The 22551-nt window shown below is 32.7% G+C and overlaps 1 long non-coding RNA gene across 1 annotated transcript in view; it reads left to right on the top strand.

Annotated features, from left to right (window-relative positions):
• The first annotated feature begins 2650 nt into the window (after positions 1-2650).
• Positions 2651-22551, top strand: part of LOC132680283 (uncharacterized) — a 93681-nt gene continuing 73780 nt past the window's right edge. Inside the window, exons 1-2 of the long non-coding RNA XR_009610610.2 lie at positions 2651-2762; positions 6641-6694. This is a non-coding gene — a long non-coding RNA (uncharacterized LOC132680283). The remainder of the gene's footprint in view (positions 2763-6640; positions 6695-22551) is intronic.

Genomic DNA, 22551 nt, shown 5'->3' with positions numbered 1-22551 from the left:
CATACTTTGTATTTTTTATGTTAACTCATTTTATATTCTAAAGTTTTCCCCTCAGAAAATTGGAATTATTCACATAATTTCTTTTTAAATCAATGATATCCTTGCTAGGTTAGAAGGTTCCATGAAAAATAGCTGTCATTATGGGGTCTATAAAATATACATCTCACAGATGCTCACATATTCTTTCCAAAGATGAGAGAAAATGTATCTACTAATAGGCAGGCATGCTGATTTTTCTTTGGTTCTTAAGAGTAATTAGGATGTCTTCTCAGAATACAAAAATGTAAGGAAATGGTGCCACTAACACAAATAACTAATATAACTCTTGCCAACGGGGGCAGTTAGAATTAGGCAAAGGTGGGGGATCTGAGGCTTTATAGACAGACAAGGGGTTATGTCATTCATGACATTATAGAATGTGTTGGAATTTGGGTTTTAATGAAAGAGCAAAGAGAACTAATTAACTCAGTTAAAACTAGAAAGTGGCATGATCACAGCTCTGTAAAAGCACTATGCTCCATGTAAAATTAAATGGACTGGTGAATTAAAAGACATGGGTACATCTGTTAGGATGTTAGCATTTTGAAATGCTCCAAGCGGAGGATGAAGATAGAATAAAGTGGGATGGTCTTGGTAAAGATTCTCAATTTCTGAAATGTACAAATCAAGGTAAAATTCCTTTTTAATTTGTGTTTTAAATGCACAAATATTACTGACCAATAGCTTTCAATTTGGCAACAAGAGAATATTAGAATATATTCTTTAGATGTGCATTATAGATCATAACATGGAGGATTGCTCTCCATGATTATTTTGAGTTTTTGAAGAGGATCAAAAATATTTTTTTAAGTTTCATGGTATTATAGTATTTTATTGTTCATTTTCTCATATATAATATAGAAAAATAAATCTCAATGTTAGAAAGCCCTCAGGCCTATAGCACAGTTGTATAGATTAAAGAAGCAGGTCAAATTTGTGATAATAAACTTTTCCTCACAAGAAAAATACTCTTACCTTTTTTTCTAGCTTTATTATAGTATAAATGAAAAATAAAATTGTACACATTTAAAGTGTACAACCTGATGATTAAATATAAATACACATTGTGAAATGATCATTGCAATTAAGTTAATCAATATACCCATCAGAACAAAGAAGGTTGCAATGATATTTATATTCAGAATTTATAATAGTACCCTCAAAAAATATAGCAAAGGAAGTTAACAAATAATTTCTCACTGCAAAAAGGTCTTACTGACGAAAGCAGTCATATCTGCCAGTGATAAGTATAGAGTACATAATAATTCATACATGTGTGTTGTCAGGGAATATGTCCATTATTTTGAACATTCGAATGATGTTAGTTTTATTTCAAATATGACATTAATTACAAATTTCCAGTGTCTGGTAAAGTATTTCAGTTGCTACTTTTTTTGAAATGTCCAAAATGGCTTTTCACGCAAAAACCAATGCTAAAATTACCATTAAAAAAATGTTCCTTCTCCTTCACCTTGTCATGCTGAGAGCATAGAGAAGGTAGAAACAGATCAAAGACCAAATGACTGTGTTCACAGATTGATTTTTCAAATCTGTAAGGTATAGCACCTTGCTTCAACATACAAATTTCTTTCTTCTACATACCAAAAATTTGGTTTATTTTTCTTTATCATAAAACACAAAAGAACATATATTCTTAATATGTTCAACCCCTCCAGCCTGTTCTAAAAAGTTCTCCCCACATAGAATCAGCAGCAACATTCTCTACTTTTATTTCTATTATTCCAATTTTTAGGATGATTGCTTAACTTTATTCTATTTTATTCACCTTCAGGGAAAATATCAGAATGAATTTGACAAAATGGAGGATTTTTGATGCTTAAAAGAGCATTTAGTAAAATTTTGGAAGTTGAACAATTTCATATCATTGTCTATCATCAGATTTAAGAAAATTAAAAAGCACCGTCAGCATAGCCATAGGCCTACGGCACATTTCATAATATTATTAATAATAATAAGGCATATTCATAAAGCATAGTTTATCTAGAATAAGTTTCAGAGTATATCTACAGGCTTTCTTTTGTTTGTATAATATGATTTGCATTCCTTTGCTCTGTTGGGCATGTTCTTTTTCATAAAACAGAAGCCTGTGCTGCAGAATCTCATGGCAGAAGACTCTTAATTATATAAGAGATCTCTATTCAGAGGCCTGAATGGAAAATATTCTCTTTAATACTCAAGTATTATTTTTCCACAGTTATTTAAATTTTTTTTAAAGGTTTATTCATTTTTTAAAATATTTATTTATTTTTGAGAGACAGAGCATGAATGAGGGAGAGGCAGAGATAGACAGGGAGACACAGAATCTGAAGCAGGGTCCAGGCTCCAAGCTGTCAGCACAGAGCCTGACATGGGGCAGGAACCCACGAACCGGGATATCATGACCTCAGGGGAAGTCGGATGTTTAACCGACTGAGCCACTCAGGCGCCCCAAGTTTATTTATTTTTGATGAGAGAGAAAGTGAGAGACAGAGAGAGAGAAAGAGTGAGAGACAAAGAGAAAGAGACAGAGAGAGAGAGAGAGAAAGAAAGAGAGCGAGCAGGAGAGGGGGAGGGGTGGAGAGAAAGGAAGACACAGAATCTGAAGCAGGCTCCAGGCTCTAAACTGTCAGCACAGAGCTGGATGTGTGGCTCAAACCCACGAACAAACGGTGATATCATGACGTGATCTGAAGTTGGACGCTCAACCTACTGAGACACCCATGGTGAGGGCCCCCCATGGTGAGGTGCCCCCCTTGGTTATTTTGTAATCTGGCATTATGAACCATCTCCATAGTACAGCAACTGGATTTAAAGACTGTCATTTTGCAGTAAAATGTGACTTCACAGAGTTATGTTGTTTAATAATTATTATTGTGATAAATGGAAAACAATTACACTATTAAAAGCTAGCAAATAGTAAATAGATTTACGATAAACACTTCTTAAATTAACAGATATTACATATCAATCCATTTATTATGGAATTGTTTATCTGATATTTAATCAAAAGTTTATGCGTCTGATGTCCAACAATATAACAAAGTTTTATAAAATAATTTGAAGTCTCCCAATTAAGTATATACTCTAATTTTTTTAATGCAAATTTGCAAAGATAGTCAAAGTGATACTCCTCCACTGATCTAGGTTGATATCAGAAGAGATTATAGAAGCCATGAGTCGAGGGGTGCCTGGGGACTCAGTTGGTGAAACCTCTGACTTCGCCTCAGGTCATCATCTCTTGGTCTGTGGGTTCAAGCCCCACATTGGGCTCTGTGCTAACAGCTCGGAGCCTGGAGCCTGGTTGGTATTCTGTGTCTCCCTCTGTCTCTGCCCCTCCCCTGTTTATGCTCTGTCTCTGTCTCTCTCTCAAAAATAAACATTAAAAAAAGAAAAAAAAGAAGACATGAGTCCATTTTTAGGAGAAATCAATGAACAAATGGAGTTTTGTATCGTTTGTATCATTTTCAGTTTGGCTACATTGCAGTACAAAAACTAGGAAGAAAATATTGGAATTAAAAAAAACACCAAAGAAAACTTTGCCGCCTGTAACAAATGCTCTAAGGAATTATATGAAAACAAGAAAAATATGTTTTACAAATATCAAATATCAGAATTGGCTTTTACTCCTAATATTAAGTGTATTAGCAATAAAATCCCTTTTATATAAAGTATGTTCATTGTTGAGAACAAAAATAAGAGACAATCTCATATCTAGACTAGTTTTTATTGTATTCTCTATAAATTTTGACTATTGACAAGATGCAATTTATTTGAGCATTTTTTTGGTGATTAAAATATTTCCGATTATCTATAATGATTTAGTGTGATAGCAAAGTGTGTATACATATTTCCTTTTTTTAAACAGAAAATCAATTGGAGTCATTTGTATCAGTTAAAATGCATAAATACTTTACATGCATGTTTATATATCTGTCCTTATTCACACATTTACGTATCTTCATTTCCGTCCATTAGCTTAATAAGCAAATGAAGATAACTGTATGAACAAGCAAAAACAAGGCATTTGCTGTTTATAACACACACAGCACACTCTTTCTATATATAAAGTTGCATATGTATGTATCTATCTCTATAAACATGTATATATAGATATACACATATAGTTGTTTATATATGTGTATATATTATTATTATTATTATTATTATTACTATAGGGGAAATGTATAATAAATGATAAGAAAGTAAAATAATGTTTCATTGCTATTTCTGTTATTTTCTATATCTTCTTCGGCAAGATATTTCATCTATCTGTGCCTCAGTTTCCTCACCTAAAAAGATGTTGAAAGTAATAATGACATACTTCATTATTTGTCCTGTTATGTAATTAAGTAAATCTCCATAAGTACTTAATGAATTGTTTGTCAATGGAAACCTTACAGTACATATTTATTATTAGTAGTAGTATTGTCTTTTTTGTTATATATCAACCACAATCACTAATATTAACATTTGATTTACATACATACATTATATATTCTTTAATTAAGTTGTATTTATTGAGACATATAGATGACCAACAAATACATGAAAAGATGTTAACATCACTTGTTATCAGGGAAATACAAACCAAAACCACAATGAGATATCATCTCATACCAGTCAGAATGGATAAAACTAACAAAACAAGTAACAACAGGTGTTGGCAGGGATGCAGAGAAAGGGCAACCTTCTTACACTGTTGGTGGGAATGCAAACTGATGCAGCCACTTTGAAGAACGGTATGGAGGTTCCTCAAAAGTTAAAAATAGAAATACCTACAATCCAACTACTGCACTACTAGGTATTTACCCAAAGGATACAACAATACTAATTGGGAGGGATACGTGCACTCTAATGTTTATAACAGCATTATCTACCATAGTCAAATTATGGAAGAGCTCAAATATCTATGGACTGATGAATGGATAAAGAAGGTAAAGAATGTATATGTATATATATACACCACATATATATATGATGTGGATGGAGCTAGAGAGTATTATGCTAAGAAAAATAATCCAGAGAAAGATAAATACCATATGATTTCACTCATAGGTGGAATTTAAGAAAAAAAAAAAATGACTATAGGGGAAAAAAGAAAGAGGCAAACCAGGAACCAGACTCTTAATTATAGAGAACAAACTGATGGTTACCAGAGGGGCGGATGGCGGGGAGATGGAGGAAATAGGTGATATGGATTAAGGACTGCACTCGTGATGAGCACCAGGTGTTGTATGTATGTGTTGAATCACTAAATTGTACATTTGAAACTAATATTACACTGTATCTTAACTAACTGCAATTTAAATAAAAACTAAACAAAAGAATATTTTTTGCCTGTCACTATATATGAAACAATAAAACTATGTATTTCTACTCAGTTTTCATTTAAAAAAATGAATAATTTAATATGTAGGTAGTGTTAGGAACTTTAAATATGCTAGTATCAAATAATTACCAAAGTCAGATATCTTTTAGCAATGTCTTTGAAACCCATACATTTTTCAAAAATGTATAGGAATGTCTCCAATTGCATTTAATAGCATCTTTACAAAATGTCCTTTCTGAAATAGCATGTTTACAAAATGTCCTAATAATCAACTGTTCATATTAGTGTTCTATTAATGCAGCTTTTATTGTTTAATATTTTATTATATGTATGAAATATTTTGCTTACATTTTCGGAACTTCATTTATCTTTGTTTTATTTCTATCTTTGTCTCTGTTTTATTTCTAGTCCTTTTTTTTAAAACCAATATGACTAGCATAAATACCTGAATGCTTTATAACGTATTTGACTGCTGTTCAGATTCGTATTTTATTTTTTTTTTTTATTTTTTTTATTTTTTTTATTTTTTATTTTTTATTTTTTTTTTTATTTTTTAATATATGAAATTTACTGTCAAATTGGTTTCCATACAACACCCAGTGCTCATCCCAAAAGGTGCCCTCCTCAATACCCATCACCCACCCTGCCCTCCCTCCCACCCTGCCCTCCCTCCCACCCCCCATCAACCCTCAGTTTGTTCTCAGTTTTTAACAGTCTCTTATGCTTTGGCTCTCTCCCACTCTAACCTCTTTTTTTTTTTTTTTTAAATAAATGATATTTACTTGTCATTTACTATGATAATAGATGACATATCCAGGGGAAAAAATAAAACTAAGAACTAGACTTACCACACATTTAGTTGAAGTGTTGAGATCCTTACGCTTTTCCTCCATTACTTCAGTATATAAACTACAGCAACTCCTCACATAGTGTAATGTGGCAGTAGAATTATAGAACTTTTCAAGTAGTAGACTCAATTTGAAATATCAGAACCGGTGTCCCTGTGGGCCTAATTTTCTTTTCTACATCCCCTTTTCCTGCCTGCACACCTCCCCTAGACTATGACATTTACAAGACACTTGTGAAAAGTAGCCCAAGAATACCACAAACATAACATACATAAGGAGCTGCATATAAATAGTCTGTGTTTGTTTGTGTCATGAAGTTCGACAAGTGTGGTCACATCAATGTGAATCTACCTAAGCCACTAGTTTATCTTCCTGCATTGCAAAAGGACTAGCATTTTAAAGGCTATTGTTTTCTTTAATTTAGATGAGCACTAATTGTTGGAGATAAAGTCAAAAGATCGGCACTTGAAAATTATGAGTGAGTAAAGTTCACATTCTTCTGTATTTCCACTTTGATCTCTTTTCACATGTTCATTTTGTGAGCAAATTGGTGAGAACTATTAATATGAATGCTATTGCAGGGCTTATAATTTGGCATGACTATTGATTACATTCATGAATGCTGGCTACAGGACTAACATATATGCTGTTGTTCACCATGGGGAACTTTAATAGGGAGCAAAGCAGTGGCTGTGACTCTGAAAAGAACAATATTCTCCTTCTCTAATGAATTAGTGAGCTATATCTGTCATAACAAAGTACCAAATACTGGGTGACTTAAAAACAGAAATTTATTTTCTCACAACTCTAGAGGCTAGAAGTCTAAGTACAAGGGGTTGGCAAATTTGGTTTCTTCTGAGGCCTCTCTGGTTGGCTCATTTTCTCCCTGTTTTCACATGATCTTCCCTCTGTATGTGCCTATGATGTTTATAGGACACAGTCATATTGGATTAGGATTTACCCTAATGACCTCATTTTAAAAAAATTACCTGTTTAAAGATCCTATCTCCAAATATTGTCACATTCTGAGATAATGGGGCATAGAATGTCAATATATGAATTTTGGTGATAGGGAGGCACAATTTAGCCCATAAGACCCAACAGTGGCTTATCATCCTGTATATGTGGCCGTTATTAAATTATCCACTGAACTAAGATGTTACCGCTTAGAGTAAAAAAATAAATGAATAAAAGATTGCTTCACAGTGAGCAATTTGTGAGAATAGGGAAAATGAGAATGAGTTCAGAAAGTCAGGAAGGGAGACTTTTTGTTGAATTCCAGGAAAGAAGGCAGACAGTAAAAGTCCATTGGTGCTCCTTCTATTTACACAGAATATATAAAAATTTGCACTACTGCTAAAAGATTCAGAGAAAATATAGATTAGATTGTCTAGGAAATTATACCTGATGTTCAGTTATTATGATGGAATAAATATGATAATAATTGACCAGGCTAAAATCATATCTCATAAGTTATAGTTCAAGCTCTTTGAAAGGTTGAACAAGGATATCTCTCAGGGTAGGTGTGGAATTCAGCATTCAGAGGCTCTTTACAGAGGTCAAAAATACCACAGGGAACAGTGGCCCTCACAGTCATGTCAAATGAAAAACACAAGGCTAACCAGTTTATGTAATTGTTAAGTTTATAAACTTTCTCCTGTTAAATCAAGAATAAGCCATCCTGGACGCCCAGCTAACTCAGCAGGTTAGCGCCCGACTCTTGATTTCGGTTCAGGTCATGATTCTCGCAGTTTGTGGGATGGAGCCCCGTGTCCAGCTCCGTGGTGACAGCACAGAGCCTGCTTGGGATCCTCTCTCTCACGCTCTGCCCCCGCCCCTTGCTTGTGCTCTCTCTCTCTCTCAGAATAAATAAATAAACTTGGAAAAAAAAAGAATAAGCTATTCTGGCATACTTTTCTTTAAATCTCCTGTTGGAGAAGTAAAAGAAATATGAACATCTATAAGGAAATCTAAATATAAATAAAGCAATTTTTTGAACAGCAATACACACAGGATAATTCACAGAAACAATGAATACTTTTTGATCCACTTATCTATAATCATTTGGAAATAACTAAGGGATAAAAGTAATTTGATAGAATGTGAATGTTTGTAATAAGAATGGTAATAACTATTAATGTCAGTGTAATCATAATTATATATATGTACATATATACACATACACACATATATTATATTTCAGTGAGTGTCTAGCTATGTTATACTGTTACACACTATCAATATTCTCTTCTAGTGTTTTGCTAGGTGGTAGGAAAAAAGTAGGACTCCAGTATTAGATTGTCCTGGTTGAGCCTCCAGACTTTACACTATCCCTTAGGAACTGTGAGACTTTGGACATGTTTCTCAACCTCTCTCTGTGTTATGTGTAAATGGAAAATATAAAAATGTATATTACCTATTTCTCAATGTTTTAGGAAGAATGGCTCAGTGTTCTCAACACATACTGCCCAGCAATGCAGGCTCCTTTATTTCTAAGTTTAGCAATTTCCTCCAGAAATGTTTTTCTGGCCAGAAATTCCCACTTCCTGCCCCATCTGTGCTGATAACCATTGCATTTATTTTATAAGGCACTTAACAGATTGAATTGAATTCGGTATTAACATGTTCATTGTTCCTGTTCCCACAAACTGAAAGGTTGAGGATGGTGGTAAGCATTGTGCCTGTATGGATTGGCTTTGTATATCCAGTGATTTGCACTCTGCCAACCACATGGCAGGTGTTCCATAAACATATGTTGAATAAAGTCATGAGTGTTTAAGGTGTCTTATTATGTAATAACCTGGTAGCCTAAAGGAAACAATGTATTTTGCAGTGTCTTATGGTATACGTGCATAATGTATCTAAGGAGCAGGTTTCATTACTGTCTTTCCCTCAAGCTGGAGATATTCTTAATAAGCTATTTTATTACTCCACTGAATAGAAAACTTCATGATCAAAGAGAGCAAATATCATTACAGAATCTGGTTCACTGACTATGACTCAAAGATAATTGAATATTTGAAAGATCTTACTGATTTAATATACTGCACAGAAATACAACAGTAATTGTTTCCTAGAATTGTAACTGTCATTTATATTTCTACCTCAATGGTCTGGTTTATTTTTCAAAAACTAGAGGAAACAAAAACCTAATGGATGGGGATTATTTAAAATAGAATTATCAAATGTTGCTAATCTTAGTAATTATTTCAAATAATAACAAAATGACATTTTTTCATTTAACTAGAGTTTAAGGAACCAAGAACCATGAATCAAGAGCTTGGGGTCTGGTCCCTTGTGTGTCTGGCTAATAGATGTTTGCCATGAAACAACCACTCTGGCCAACTGTTCTAAGCTATGAGTCATAGCATTAGATCAGTGGTTTTCCAGGATTTTAACAGTGGAAAGCATTAAGATAATTATAGAGAAATTTGATTTATAAAAAAATACAAGCTGGATTGTTCATGTTAAATGGTGGTAGGGCCTAGAGTTTATCAAGTACCCACGTCTTCCAAAATGACACCAATGGCACCCCCAGGAAGCTTAAAATGTCTTCAAGGCGTGCAGTTTGCAAACTAGTGTGATAGTTCATATTTGATATGCTTTTTATCATAGAATTGTATTATTTTATCTGCTCTTTATATTTTAGATATGTTTAATACCTTATAATAATTTAGACTAGATATGCCAAAAAAGCCCTAAATGTTTACATTTTCTAAAAAAGACACTATGTTGTAAAACTTGCATCATTATGAAAATATCTCATGGATAACTTTGTGCTTAACGTATCAATGCTTTTACATTTATATAGTTTTTTGAGTAAATAATATGAGCCTCAATATAATTTAAATAGAATATTTTATAATTTAATATAAAAATTGATAGACATTTTTGATCCTTATATAACAGGATGTTATAAAATATATACATAATTTTTTTTCTTTTTAAGTGGTTAATATAGTGTATTACATTGATTTTCCAATATTAAGGCAACCTTTCATTACTGGGATAAAATCTAATTGTCATAAAAAATCACTCTGTTTTATTTATTGCTGGATTCTATTTGCTGTTTTTGCTTGTTTGTTTGTTTTTTGGTAAATGTTACATCAACATCAAGAGATTCTCTGGTTTTCTGTTTTTATAAATAGTTTCTTTGTTTTTGTTATAAGTGTAATCTGAATTCATAGAAAAATCTGCAAAATAGTCACTTTTCCCCCAATACTTTGATGGAGTTTTTGCAGAATTGTTTGTTTGAAAGAAAAATTGTATTTTTAATAATTAGAAAGCTGCTTCATTTATCTGTTTAATATTGACCATGGTTTTGTAGTTTGTATCTTTTTTCTTTTATTTAAATTATAAAAAGTATTACCATAAATGTGATGTGTCTTGGGGCACCTGGGTAGCTCAGTTGTTTAAGCGTCTGATTTCGGCTCAGGTCATGATCTCACAGTTCGTGGGTTCAAGCCCCACATCGGGTTCTGTGCTCACAGCTCAGAGCCTAGAGCCTGCTTCGGATTCTGTGTCTCCCTCTCTCTCTCTGTTCCTCCCCCACTCATGCTCTGTCTCTCTGTCTCCTTCCAAAATATATAACATTTAAAAAAATTTTTAAATGTGATGTGTCTTCTCAAGGAACATTTTTTGGTTACATCAATTTTTCTCTATTGTTTTGCATTTTCTATTTCACTGATTTCTGTTAAGATCTATATTGTCTTTCTACTATTTCTACTTTCTATTTTCTACTTTTCTACTATTAGAATTCCTCATTAAAATGAGAATACTTTAATCTCCCTTCTGTTCATTAGCCTTCTTTATTTATTTATTTTTAATTTTGTTGTTGTTGTTGTTGTTTATTACTTGGAAGTTGATGTCGTTGACTTGTGACCTTCAATTCTCATATAGGAATCTAGAGATATAAATTTTCCTTTAAATATAGCTTTAGCTATATTCCCATGTAGCTTTTAATGTTGTGTTTTCATTTTTATTCAGTTAAAATACTTTAATTTTTTTTATTTCTTTTTTGATTAATGGGTTATTTGTGTGTATTATTTATTTTCCATATACTTAGGAATTTTCCAGGGTTTTTTTTCGTTATTCTCATCTCTTTTAATTCTGTTGTGAGTATTTTGAAATCTGTTAAGACATATTGTACAGCCCACATATGGTCTATGATAGTAAATATTACACATGAGCTTGAAAGTATTCTGCTGTTGCTGTAACTTGAGTATTAAAGTCACCTGCAATTACCGATTGCTTATGTTTATTAATTGATTTATATATTTGGGTGTTTCCAAATTGGGTGCAGGAACATTTATAATTGTTAGCTCTTCTTGATGGATAGACCCATAGTTATGATAAAAAGCCCTTCATCATCTCTTGTTACAGTATTTAGTTTAAATCTAGTTTGTCTAAATATGGCTCCAGCTTTGTTTTTGGACTTCCAGTAGCATGACAGATTGTTCTCCATCCCCTCACTTTCAATCTGAAGGTGTCCTCAGGTCTAAAATGAGTCTCTTGTAGATAGCAAATAGATGGGTCTTGTTTTTTTATCCATTCTGATACCCTTTGTCTTTTGATTGGAGCCTTTAGCCCATTTACATTCAGCATTATTTTTGAAAGATGTGGATTTAGTGTCATTGTGTTATCTGTAAGTTTCATGCTTATGGTGATGTCTCTGGTCCTTTGTAGTCTTTACAACATTCCAGTCACAGAGTCCCTCTTAGGATCTCTTGTAGAGCTGATTTAGTGGTAATGAACTCCTTCAGTTTTTGTTTGTCTGGGAAAACCTTTATCTCTCCTCTATCCTAAATGACATCCTTGCTGGACAAAGGATTCTTGGCTGCATATTTTTCCTATCTAGCACATTGAATATTTCCTGCCACTCCCTTTTGGCCTGCCAAGTTTCAGTGGATACGTCTGCTACTACCCTTATGTGTCTACCCTTGTGGGTTAAGGCCCATTTTTCCCTAGCTGCTCTGTTTATCTTTGTATTTTGCCAATTTCACTATCACATGTCATGGAGAAGATTGATTCCTGTATCCAAAGTCTGTAAAGAACTTACCAAACTCATCACCCCAAAAACAAATAATCCAGTGAAGAAATGGGCAGAAGACATGAATAGACACTTTTCCAAAGAAGATATCCAGATTGCCAAAAGACACATGAAAAGATACTCAGCATCACTCATCATTAGGGAAATACAAATCAAAACCACACTGAGATACCACCTCACACTAGTCAGAGTGGCTAAAATTAACAAGAAACAACAGATGCTGGTGAGGATGTGGAGAAACGGGAACCCTCTTGCACTGTTGGTGGGAATGCAAACTGGTGCAGCCACTCTGGAAAACAGTGTGAAGGTTCCTCAAAAAATTAAAAATAGAAATACCCTATGACCCAGCAATAACAGTACTAGGAATTTATCCAAAGGATACAGGAGTGCTGATTCATAAGGCCACATGTACTCCAATGTTTATAGCAGTGTTTTCAACAATAGCCAAATTATGGAAAGAGCCTAAATGCCCATCAACTGATAAGTGGATAAAAAAGATGTGGGTTACATATACAATAAAATACTACTTGGCAATGAGAATGAAATCCTGCCATTTGCAGCAATGTGGATGGAACTGGAGGGTATTATGCTAAGTGAAATAAGTCAGAGAAAGACAGATATCATGTTTTCACTCATATGTGGAAGTTGAGAAACTTAACTGAAGACCAGGGGTGAAGAGAAAGGGAAAAAAAAAAACAGTTACAAACAGAGAGGGAGAGAGGCAAACCATGAGACTCTTAAATATAACAAACTGAGGGTTGATAGGGGAACAGAGGAGAGGGGAAAATGGGTGATGGGCATTGAGGAGGGCACTTGTTGGGATGAGCCCTGAATGTTGTACGTAAGAGATGAATCATGAAAATCTACCCCCGAAGCCAAGAGCACACTGTATACACTGTATGTTAGCCAACTTGACAATAAGTTATATTTTAAAAAATAAAAAATAAATATCTAAATATACAATGAGTGAAAAAAACAAAGTATTCTGCTATTATTGTATGAACATGGAATCTTATATAAATATCAATGAGGTCAATTTGTTTGATAGTATTCTTCATATCTTTTATATCTTTACTAATTTTCTGATGACTTATCCTAACAATTAGAGTGAAACAGTGGTGCTGAAATCCAGAAAAGTATTCATGGATGTCTTACATCCTTTCAATACTATCTTTTTTTTCTTACAAATAATCCTTGCTTTACACACTCTCTAAAGGCACAAACTTAGGCTAAAAGTTTACTACATACATGTGATCCTCGCTACTTAACAGTTTTATCGCAAAATTCTGTCATCTGGAAATTACCATCTTTCCTAGTGACCACAACTTAATTTTCTATATTTCTCAAATTTCCTTTTTTCTTTTATCTTGTTTTTAAGAAAACAAATTTGGAAGATTTCTTTATATTTTATGAGGCAAGAAAAGCTTCAAGAATTGTGTTATATCCAAAATCCAGATTTCTTCTTCTGGTCAAGGTGATCCTTAAGAGTGTTTGTCTTTCATAATGATAGAAAAGAACACACTGATTGATTTAACCTCATTCAGTCATTCTTTCTGGTGGTTTAATTTTAATTATCTTCCAGGAATAACAAGAAAATTATGTTTTCAGGGGTGCCTGGGTGGCTGTCAGTTAAAGGTCAACTCTTGATTTCTGCTCAGGTCATGATCTCACGATTGTGAGATTCAAGCCCACTTTGGGCTCCACACTGGACCTGGAGCCTGCTTAAGCTTCTCCTTCTCTCCCTCTGCTCCTCCCCCACCTGTGTGTGTGTTATCACACACACACTCTCTCAAAAAATACAAATAAGAAAAGAAACTTATGTTTTTATATAAAAGCATTTTTCTATAATACAGAAGTAGTGCTGTATTTTTAATTTATATTATTTTATTCTACAATGGTTATTTTAAGAATTGCTTCTAACATAGTTTGATTCAATTTCAGTTAGGAAGGAAGTCATATTTAGAAACCCCAAGCATGTTATGTGAGAAAACTCCACATAGTGCAGAGGACTTTGATCAGTTAAATCATTTTAATTGGCACATTGTAGTAGTAGGAGCTATACAAAAGCACCTGTTCTCTCAGTTTTAAATATCCACAAAGTGAAATTGATTCAAAAATCAATTATAAATGTACTTTCTATTCAATAACATCTTTCTTTATTAAAATTAAAATAGCTTTTCTTTTTTTCTTCAGATTTATCATTTTCTCTAATTATGCTGGACAAAGAATCTCTGTGCTGGGCTAGAATACAACTTAAATTGCATATTTGAAAAATACCTTTGTTAGAGAACAGATATATGTGTCCATTTTCTGTGGAAACAGAATTATGTTTTTTGACACCACATAACTTTGAAATTTTAATTAATTTAAATGTAAGTTCATCATAACTAGAAAATGGGGGAAAGTTTTATTTCACAGTTCTTTTTTTTTTTCTGTGATCTAAAGAACCAACAATAGAAAGTTGTTTTAATTCATTATACTTAGTATTTTATAGAGTCCTACTAGAGTACTTTATATTAGCTCAGAGTGCCAAGCTTTGTATCTTCTTGAGGTACATATGATATTAATGTTGGAGTCAGGGATATTTTTTATTATCATTGATTTTGAGATGGAATGAACCTGGTTGAATCTTTATTTCAGTGTTTCTAAGTCAGGTGTTCTTGAACATTACTGTACATGTGGTTCAACAATTGTGTTTGGCACAGATACAGATTATCTGAAATATTACAGATTATCTAAAATATTACAGATTTCTAAAATATTACCATCAAAAACTCATATTCAGTAAGATTGGGTGGATCTATGGAATATATATAATATATTTTAAATAAAATTGCAGAAGAGTTTTATAAAGGTGATCTTTAGATAATTTGTTACCATTTCTAGTTAATCCTTATCCCTTTAGAATCACAATGTGCAAGCTTCTGCCTTGCAGCAAAATATTCTACATTAGATATTGTGTTAAATTTTCTTGACATGGTATAGAACATGCAGTGTAGATGTTTTTCCCTGGTGGAATGTTGGACAGAAAGAAATTTCTGGACAGTAAAACAAGTACTAACCAACATCATTACAAAAGGAGGGATCTGAGGAGCTCCCCTGATAACCTGATCACAATTATATATTTAATGTCACAATCTACTATTCAGCTTTTTCTGTGCAACTGAAAATACCTCTGAATTAATTTTATGACCAATTTTGCTCAATAAGTAAATCATAATATATTTAAATATAAGTTCATTGAATCATCTTAAATATGAGGTGATTTTTTTTCTCTAAAATCCAAACTTGCCCTAACAAATGAGTTTTAAAGTCACAAGATAAAATATCATGGCATGGCTATTCCATGCCCCATACTTGAACCTTTAAGGAGAAAATTTTTTGACATAGTTTTGCTTGTTTCAGGATCTTTCAGAATCAGGTATATGTTTTTGTCATGTGAAATTTGATTCTTTCTTCCCTGTTTCTTGGATATCGCTGTTCAAATTGGACAGAATGAACTTACCTGACATGAAGTACAGCTAGGCCTACCAAATCTTTGTGAAACAGGTATTACCCTTTTGAGAAGAAGTAATAATAAATCTCTCTGAGTAAAAAAGGGCTTCATCAATTGTTAAATATAGAAGATGGCTATCCTCTTCAGCAAGTGTAGGTATGTTCCAACCATGTTCAAAGGACATCTTAGTATAAAAACTACCATACATTAGAAGCTCAATAAATCAAGTCTGTTACAAGGATCAAGGACAATGCTGAGAAAATAAAGAAATGGGATGGGAAGCATAGCCAGTGAAAACACCCTACTACTACTGGACAAATTATTTTTATCTCCAAGTTTCTATAAATTAAAAAATTGTATAAATTTTTAAAAAAAATAATGTTTATTCATTTTTGAGAAAGAGAGACAGAGCACAAGAAGGGGAGGGGCAGAGAGAGAGAGAGAGAGACAGAATAAGAAGCAGGCTCTAGGCTCTGAGCTATCAACACAGCTTGATGCTTGTCCTATTTGAAGAACAGAAAAATAGAACACTGAATGAGAAGAGATTAGAAAACTGAGAAAAAATATCAGGTACATCAATATAAGAATAGCAGCATGCTCAGAATGCTGAAAATAAAATAGAAAATAGAGAAAATATAAAAGACAAGAAAAATAAAAATATTTGAATAAATAATGGCTAAATTCTTTTCAAATTTGATGAAAAACGTTAATTTACAGATCTAAGAAGCTTAAAAAATTTGAGTATAATAAATATAAAGTAATTCACATCTAGATAGAGCATAGCAAAACTTGAAAACTGAAACCAAAAATAAATCTTTAGTAAGTCAAGAGAAAACTGATATATCAATTACAGGGGCACAACACATGATTAATAGATTTTTTTCATTAAAAAAATGAAGAGGCATAGCATGACATATTCAAACTGTGAATGGATTAAATACCCTACCCACAAGGGAGAGGGGGAATCATACTAAAGAAAAACAAAAACAGAGGCAAGAGCCAGCCTTTTGAGGTCTACAAGAGACACAATATAGACTCAAAGACATGAACAGATTGAAAGTTTTAAAATGGTAAAAGGTACAGTATGCAACAAGCAGTAGGAGAAATGAAATGGCTATAGTATGAGACAAAATAGGTTTCAAGAAAAAAGCTGTCAGAGATAAAGAATGACACTTTATAATAAAATGACAAATTCATCAGAAAGTTATAGCAATTACAAACTCCTTCTCAACTAACAACAGAATTACACAATACGTGAAACAAACCCTGGCAAAATTGAAGGAAGATATGGGCACTCTAGCAGTAATAGTTGGACACTTCAATATTACATTCTCAATAATGGATGGAACAATTGGAAAATCAGCAATAGTATCGGAGTCTCCAACAGCACAATTAGCCAACTTGATCTAACTGATATCAGAAGAACACTGCTACATCAGCAGCTGAGTGAAGATTTTTCTGAAGGACACAGGGAATATTCTTGATAAATCATAATAAAAGGTCGTAAAACAAGTCTCAATAAGTTTTAAAAAATTGAACTAACTCCATATGTTGTCTGATCTTTATGGCATTAGAAATCAATGACTGAAGGGCTATATTTTTAAGTGTATTTACAAATATTTGTAAATTAAAAGAAAATTAACCAAGGGGCGCCTGGGTGGCTTACGTGGTTGGGTGACCAACTTGGGCTCAGGTCATGATCTCACAGTTTGTGAGTTCCAGCCCCACGTCGGGCTCTGTGCTGACAGCTCAGAGCCTGGAGCCTGCTTCGGATTCTGTGTCTCCCTCTCTTTCTGCCCCTCCCCTGTTCATGCTCTGTCTCTCTCTGTCTCAAAAATAAATAAAACATTACAAAAATTTTTTTAAAGAAAATTAACCAAGAAGTCAAAAACGAAATCACAAGGGGAATTAGAAAGTAGTTTGAGATGAACAAAATAAAAAGTATAACACATCGAAAATCATGAGATGTAGCTAAAGCAGTGTTTAGAGGGACATTTATAACTGCAAAGGTCTATACTAGAAAACAAATAAGAATCATTAACTCAAGTATCTAATTTTAGGAACTACCAGAAAGAACAATCTAACCACAAAATAAGCACAATCAAGAAAATAATAAAAATTTGAGCAGAAATCAATGAAACAGACAACAGAAAATAGAGAAAACACAAAATACAAATCTGATCATTGGAAAGACTTTTTAAAAAATACTAAGAAATTAGCTAGACTGACTATGTAGAAAAAGAAAGAATATAGAAATGATCAAAATGAGGAATATAGGTGGAGATATAATTAAATATTTTACAAAAAATAAAAAGAACTATAAAGGAACACTTTAATTTTTGTAAAAAAATTATACAACTTGTATGAAATTTACAAATTCCTACAGGAGACAAAAATACCAAAACTGGCAAAATATAGAAAATGCGAATAGACCTATGATAATAGTTTGCATTATTAAGACAAAAAAACAAAAACTTGGTACAAAGAAGAAAGCAGTTTTCACCGGAGAATTCTATCAAACATTTTTGTAAAAAAGGAAGAATACAAATCCTTCATATACTATTTCAATAAATAGAGGAGGAGAGAATGCATTTCAGCTTGTTCTACGAAGCCAATATTACCCTGATACCGGATAAAGAAATTTAGAAAATAAAGCCGAAGATCACTTTCCCTCATTAATATAGATGAAAAATACAAGAAAATATTATCAAGCCTTACCTAGCAATATATAAAAAGCATTACACACATTTTTAATAGATGTGACCATGTATATAAATGACCGAGTGATGTTATTCCAGGAATGAAGATACCTTTAATGTTCAAAGAAATCAAGTGATGTAATATATTATATTTATAATACAAATGACGAAAGGCATGATCATCTCAACAGGTGCACAAAAATCATTTTGCAAAATCCATTCATAATAAAAATTTGCAACAAACTAGTAATAGAAGGAAACTTTCTGTTCCTGATAAAAAGCAGTATTGAAAAACCTACCGTTATCATTACCATTGATGGTGAAAGAATGATTTTCTTCTCTGAAACTGGGAATGAGGCAAAGATTTGATTCCTGTCACTTCTGATCAACTGGGGCTCTACCCAGTGCAACAAGGCAAAAAGAAAAAAAAAGTTAAGAAACAAATTAAAAATCATTCAAAAAGAAATAGAGCTGTTTTATTCACAAATAACATGACCCTGAATATCTCAAATTGTAAAGTTGCCATAAAATACTACCAGAACTAACAAGTCCCTTGTTTCGGCAAGGTCTCAGCATACAAGATTGACATACAAAAATTAGGCATATTTTTATATACCAGTAACAATTAAATGAAAATTTCAAAAGTAAAGCCATTACGACAATATCAAATGTAATAAAGTACTTAGCAATAAGTTTAATCAGAGAAGTGCAAGACCTGCACAATGAAAATTACAAAGATATTTGAAGAGATGTTAATAAATACAGAATGCTCCCTGTCAATGGTTTGCAAAACCTGATGTTGCACACACTTATACAATAATGAATTTGGTAAATGTTATCAATATGTATGTATAGTGTTCCAGAGCTTGATTTTTCTGTTAATTTGATGTAGTCATTTAAATGTTAAAAATTAAGATCCATGTAATACACATAAATAATGCATATATGAAAATATGTCATCTTTTTACTTGTTTATTGGACTTTTGTATTTTTTATTAATTGTGTGCACTACTGATTTTGTCTATTTTTTCTATGGGGCACATATATGTGGTGTATGTAGATACATATTTCTATTGAAGTGTATTTATATATGAACAGATATATAAATGTTTTTCTATGACTTAAATACATGTTAATGATGTAAACTCTTGTTGGTAATTCGTTGCAACATTTTCTCCCAGAATGATTATTGCCTTTTTAAATAGATTTTTTTTACCTGCATACATTTTCAGTGTTCATTTGCATTTCATTTTATCAGTGTTTGACTTTAAAAACTCTGTTTTGTATGTCAGGTACTTCCCTTCCTAGCCCAAGATTGAAAGTGTATGCATCATACTTCTTTTCCTCTGGTATTAATATCCTTGTAATAATCACATTTAATATTTATTGTTTTTAGAATCTACAGATATATTAAGATGTTCCAGATTTATTGCTTTGCTATTAGTTTTCTTGCCTTGTTTGTTTTTTTTTCCCATTTTTCATTTCTAGTGTAATTTACTGATTGGCTTTTAGCCAATTCTCCTCTATGTGTCTTCAAATAAGATAATTTAAAATAGTCAAATTATTACATTTATTCAGGTGGACAAATATAATACATCTTATATTGTAGATTTATAATATTTAGACCCTTGAATTCAAATATGTAAACTTATTTTTTCCTTAGATGCTTCTTTCATTTATTTCTTTTTCAAAATGATGTTCTGCATGTAAAAGGTTACTTAATCTCCAAGGTTTTTATTAGAAAATTAACATGGATATGTAGATATTCAGTTTGATATATTTTCATATAACAAATCATCTTCTTTATTTTTATCACCAACTCATACATAATTACAATCCACCATTGGAAAAATTATCATAAATTTACTAATCCAAACATAATTAAAGTCATTATGAATGTTAGCAGTACCCTATACATGTAATAAGGAACAATTCTGGTTTTCTTTTGGTGACTAATGCTAATAATTCATTTATTTTTAATTTGTACAGCATTTCCCATTTGGCTTTGACATTTTTAGTTACTAATTAAGAATTAATGTAAGGTGTGTGGGGAATTAATAAGTGCTTTCATGATGCTGATGAATACATATTTGTGAGGGAATTAGTTAATATTATTCTAACCACAGCATGGATACATCCAACCTGCACAATCCACAATTGCCCTCATGTAGGCACAATTCTGGTATTTGTTTTCATTGTTTCTTTAAAACACAGTGAATTTTTTATCAAATTACTTTGGTTTCAAATTAAACACAATAGGTAGCATACTTTAGATATTGAATGAATACGTGATTGACCATCAGAGTTCATGTATTTCTTCTGATGGCAATATTTTTATTATTTGATTCAAGATATATTAGACTCCAGTATATTTTTCAGAATTGCATTTTATGACTAACATAGTAAGCACAAACATTAACCTACCATGCATTTATTTATTTATTTATTTATTTATTTTATTTTTTTTTTTTTTTTTTATTTTTGGGACAGAGAGAGACAGAGCATGAATGGGGGAGAGGCAGAGAGAGAGGGAGACACAGAATGGGAAACAGGCTCCAGGCTCCGAACCATCAGCCCAGAGCCTGACGCGGGGCTCGAACTCACGGACCGCGAGATCGTGACCTGGCTGAAGTCGGACGCTTAACCGACTGCGCCACCCAGGTGCCCCACCTACCATGCATTTAAATGTGTGGCTTCAATTAACTGTATTTCTTCAACATGAAGGTAATTTTCTATTTTTTTTATAAATTGGTTCTTCTTAAAAAGTTTGTTTATTTTTGAGAGAGAGAGAGAGAGAGAGAGAGAGAGAGAGAGAGAGAGACAGCACGGGGTAGGGAAGGAGACAGAATCCCAAGCAGGTTCCACACTATCAGAATCCTTTGTGGGGTTTGAGCTCATGAACTGTGAGATCATGACCGACTCAAAATCAAGAGTTGGACTCCTTACCTACTGAGCCACCCAGGGGCCCCTTAATTGGTTCTTCTCAAACAGAATATCATGCTACTTTGTTTTATAATTGAGATATAAAAAATGTTTATGTTTAATAAAATCTCTAAACACTTAGAAGTAGCTCTATTGATAAATAAATATTAATCTAATAAAAATTTGGAAAAAAGGCAAATTTACTACTATTTGTCCTGTATATTTTTATGAATTCTCAATATTAAAATATAATATTGTTACATTAATCTTAAAAAGTTTTAAATCATGAAAGACCATCTATATGGATTTAAGGATAAATTTATTACATTTTATTTCATTACACTATTTCTTTTCCAGTTAAAAAATAAAACACAAAAATAAAATCTGTGTATAAGATTTGAACTTGTCATGAAAGCGATTAGTATGTTTGACAAACAAAAACTAATGCCTAGGGTTACCTGAGTGGCTCAGATGGTAAAGCATCCATCTCTTTGATTTCAGTTCAGGTCACAATCTAATGGTTTGTGAGATCAAGTCTCTTGGGCTCCAAACTGACTTCAGAGAGTCTGCTTGGGATTCTTTCTCTCTCTCTCTTTCACTCTCTCTCTCTCTCTCTTTCTGTACCTTCCCTTCCCCTCGCACACACACAAAAGTGCGTGCGCTCGCTCTCTCTCTCTTTCTCTCTCTCTGTCTCTCAAAATAAATAAATAAACTTAAAAAAAAAGAAAAGAAAACTAACTAGCCCCTAATTGTTAGGTAACAGGGCAAGCATACTTAATTTAATTATTTTTGTAAAATTATTTTAGCAAAATCTGTACAAATAAAAATTGAATCATGCCGTATAAATTCAGAGATGTAAATACACCAATCTGTTTTATATAAGTTTACACTTAAATAAATAGATATATAAGGGGTACCTGGGTGGCTCAGTCAGTTAAACCTCAAACTCGGTTTTGGCTCAGGTCATGATCTCATGGTTCGTGAGTTGGAGCCCCATGTCAGGCTTTGTGCCGATGGTGCGGAGTCTACTTGGGATTCTCTCTCTCTCTCTCTCTCTCTCTCTCTCTCTCTCTCCCTTTCTCTCTTTCTCTTTCCCTCTCTCTCTGACCCTCCTGCATCCTCTCTCCTTCTCTCTCTCTCAAAATAAATAAATAAAAACTTTAAAAAAT

Source organism: Panthera onca, chromosome A1 (genome assembly GCF_046562875.1).
Source record: "Panthera onca isolate mPanOnc1 chromosome A1, mPanOnc1 haplotype 2, whole genome shotgun sequence".
Classification (NCBI taxonomy): Eukaryota; Metazoa; Chordata; class Mammalia; order Carnivora; family Felidae; genus Panthera; species Panthera onca.
The sequence above is the reverse complement of the archived record's forward strand: the minus strand, read 5'-3'. Positions and strand labels throughout refer to the sequence as shown.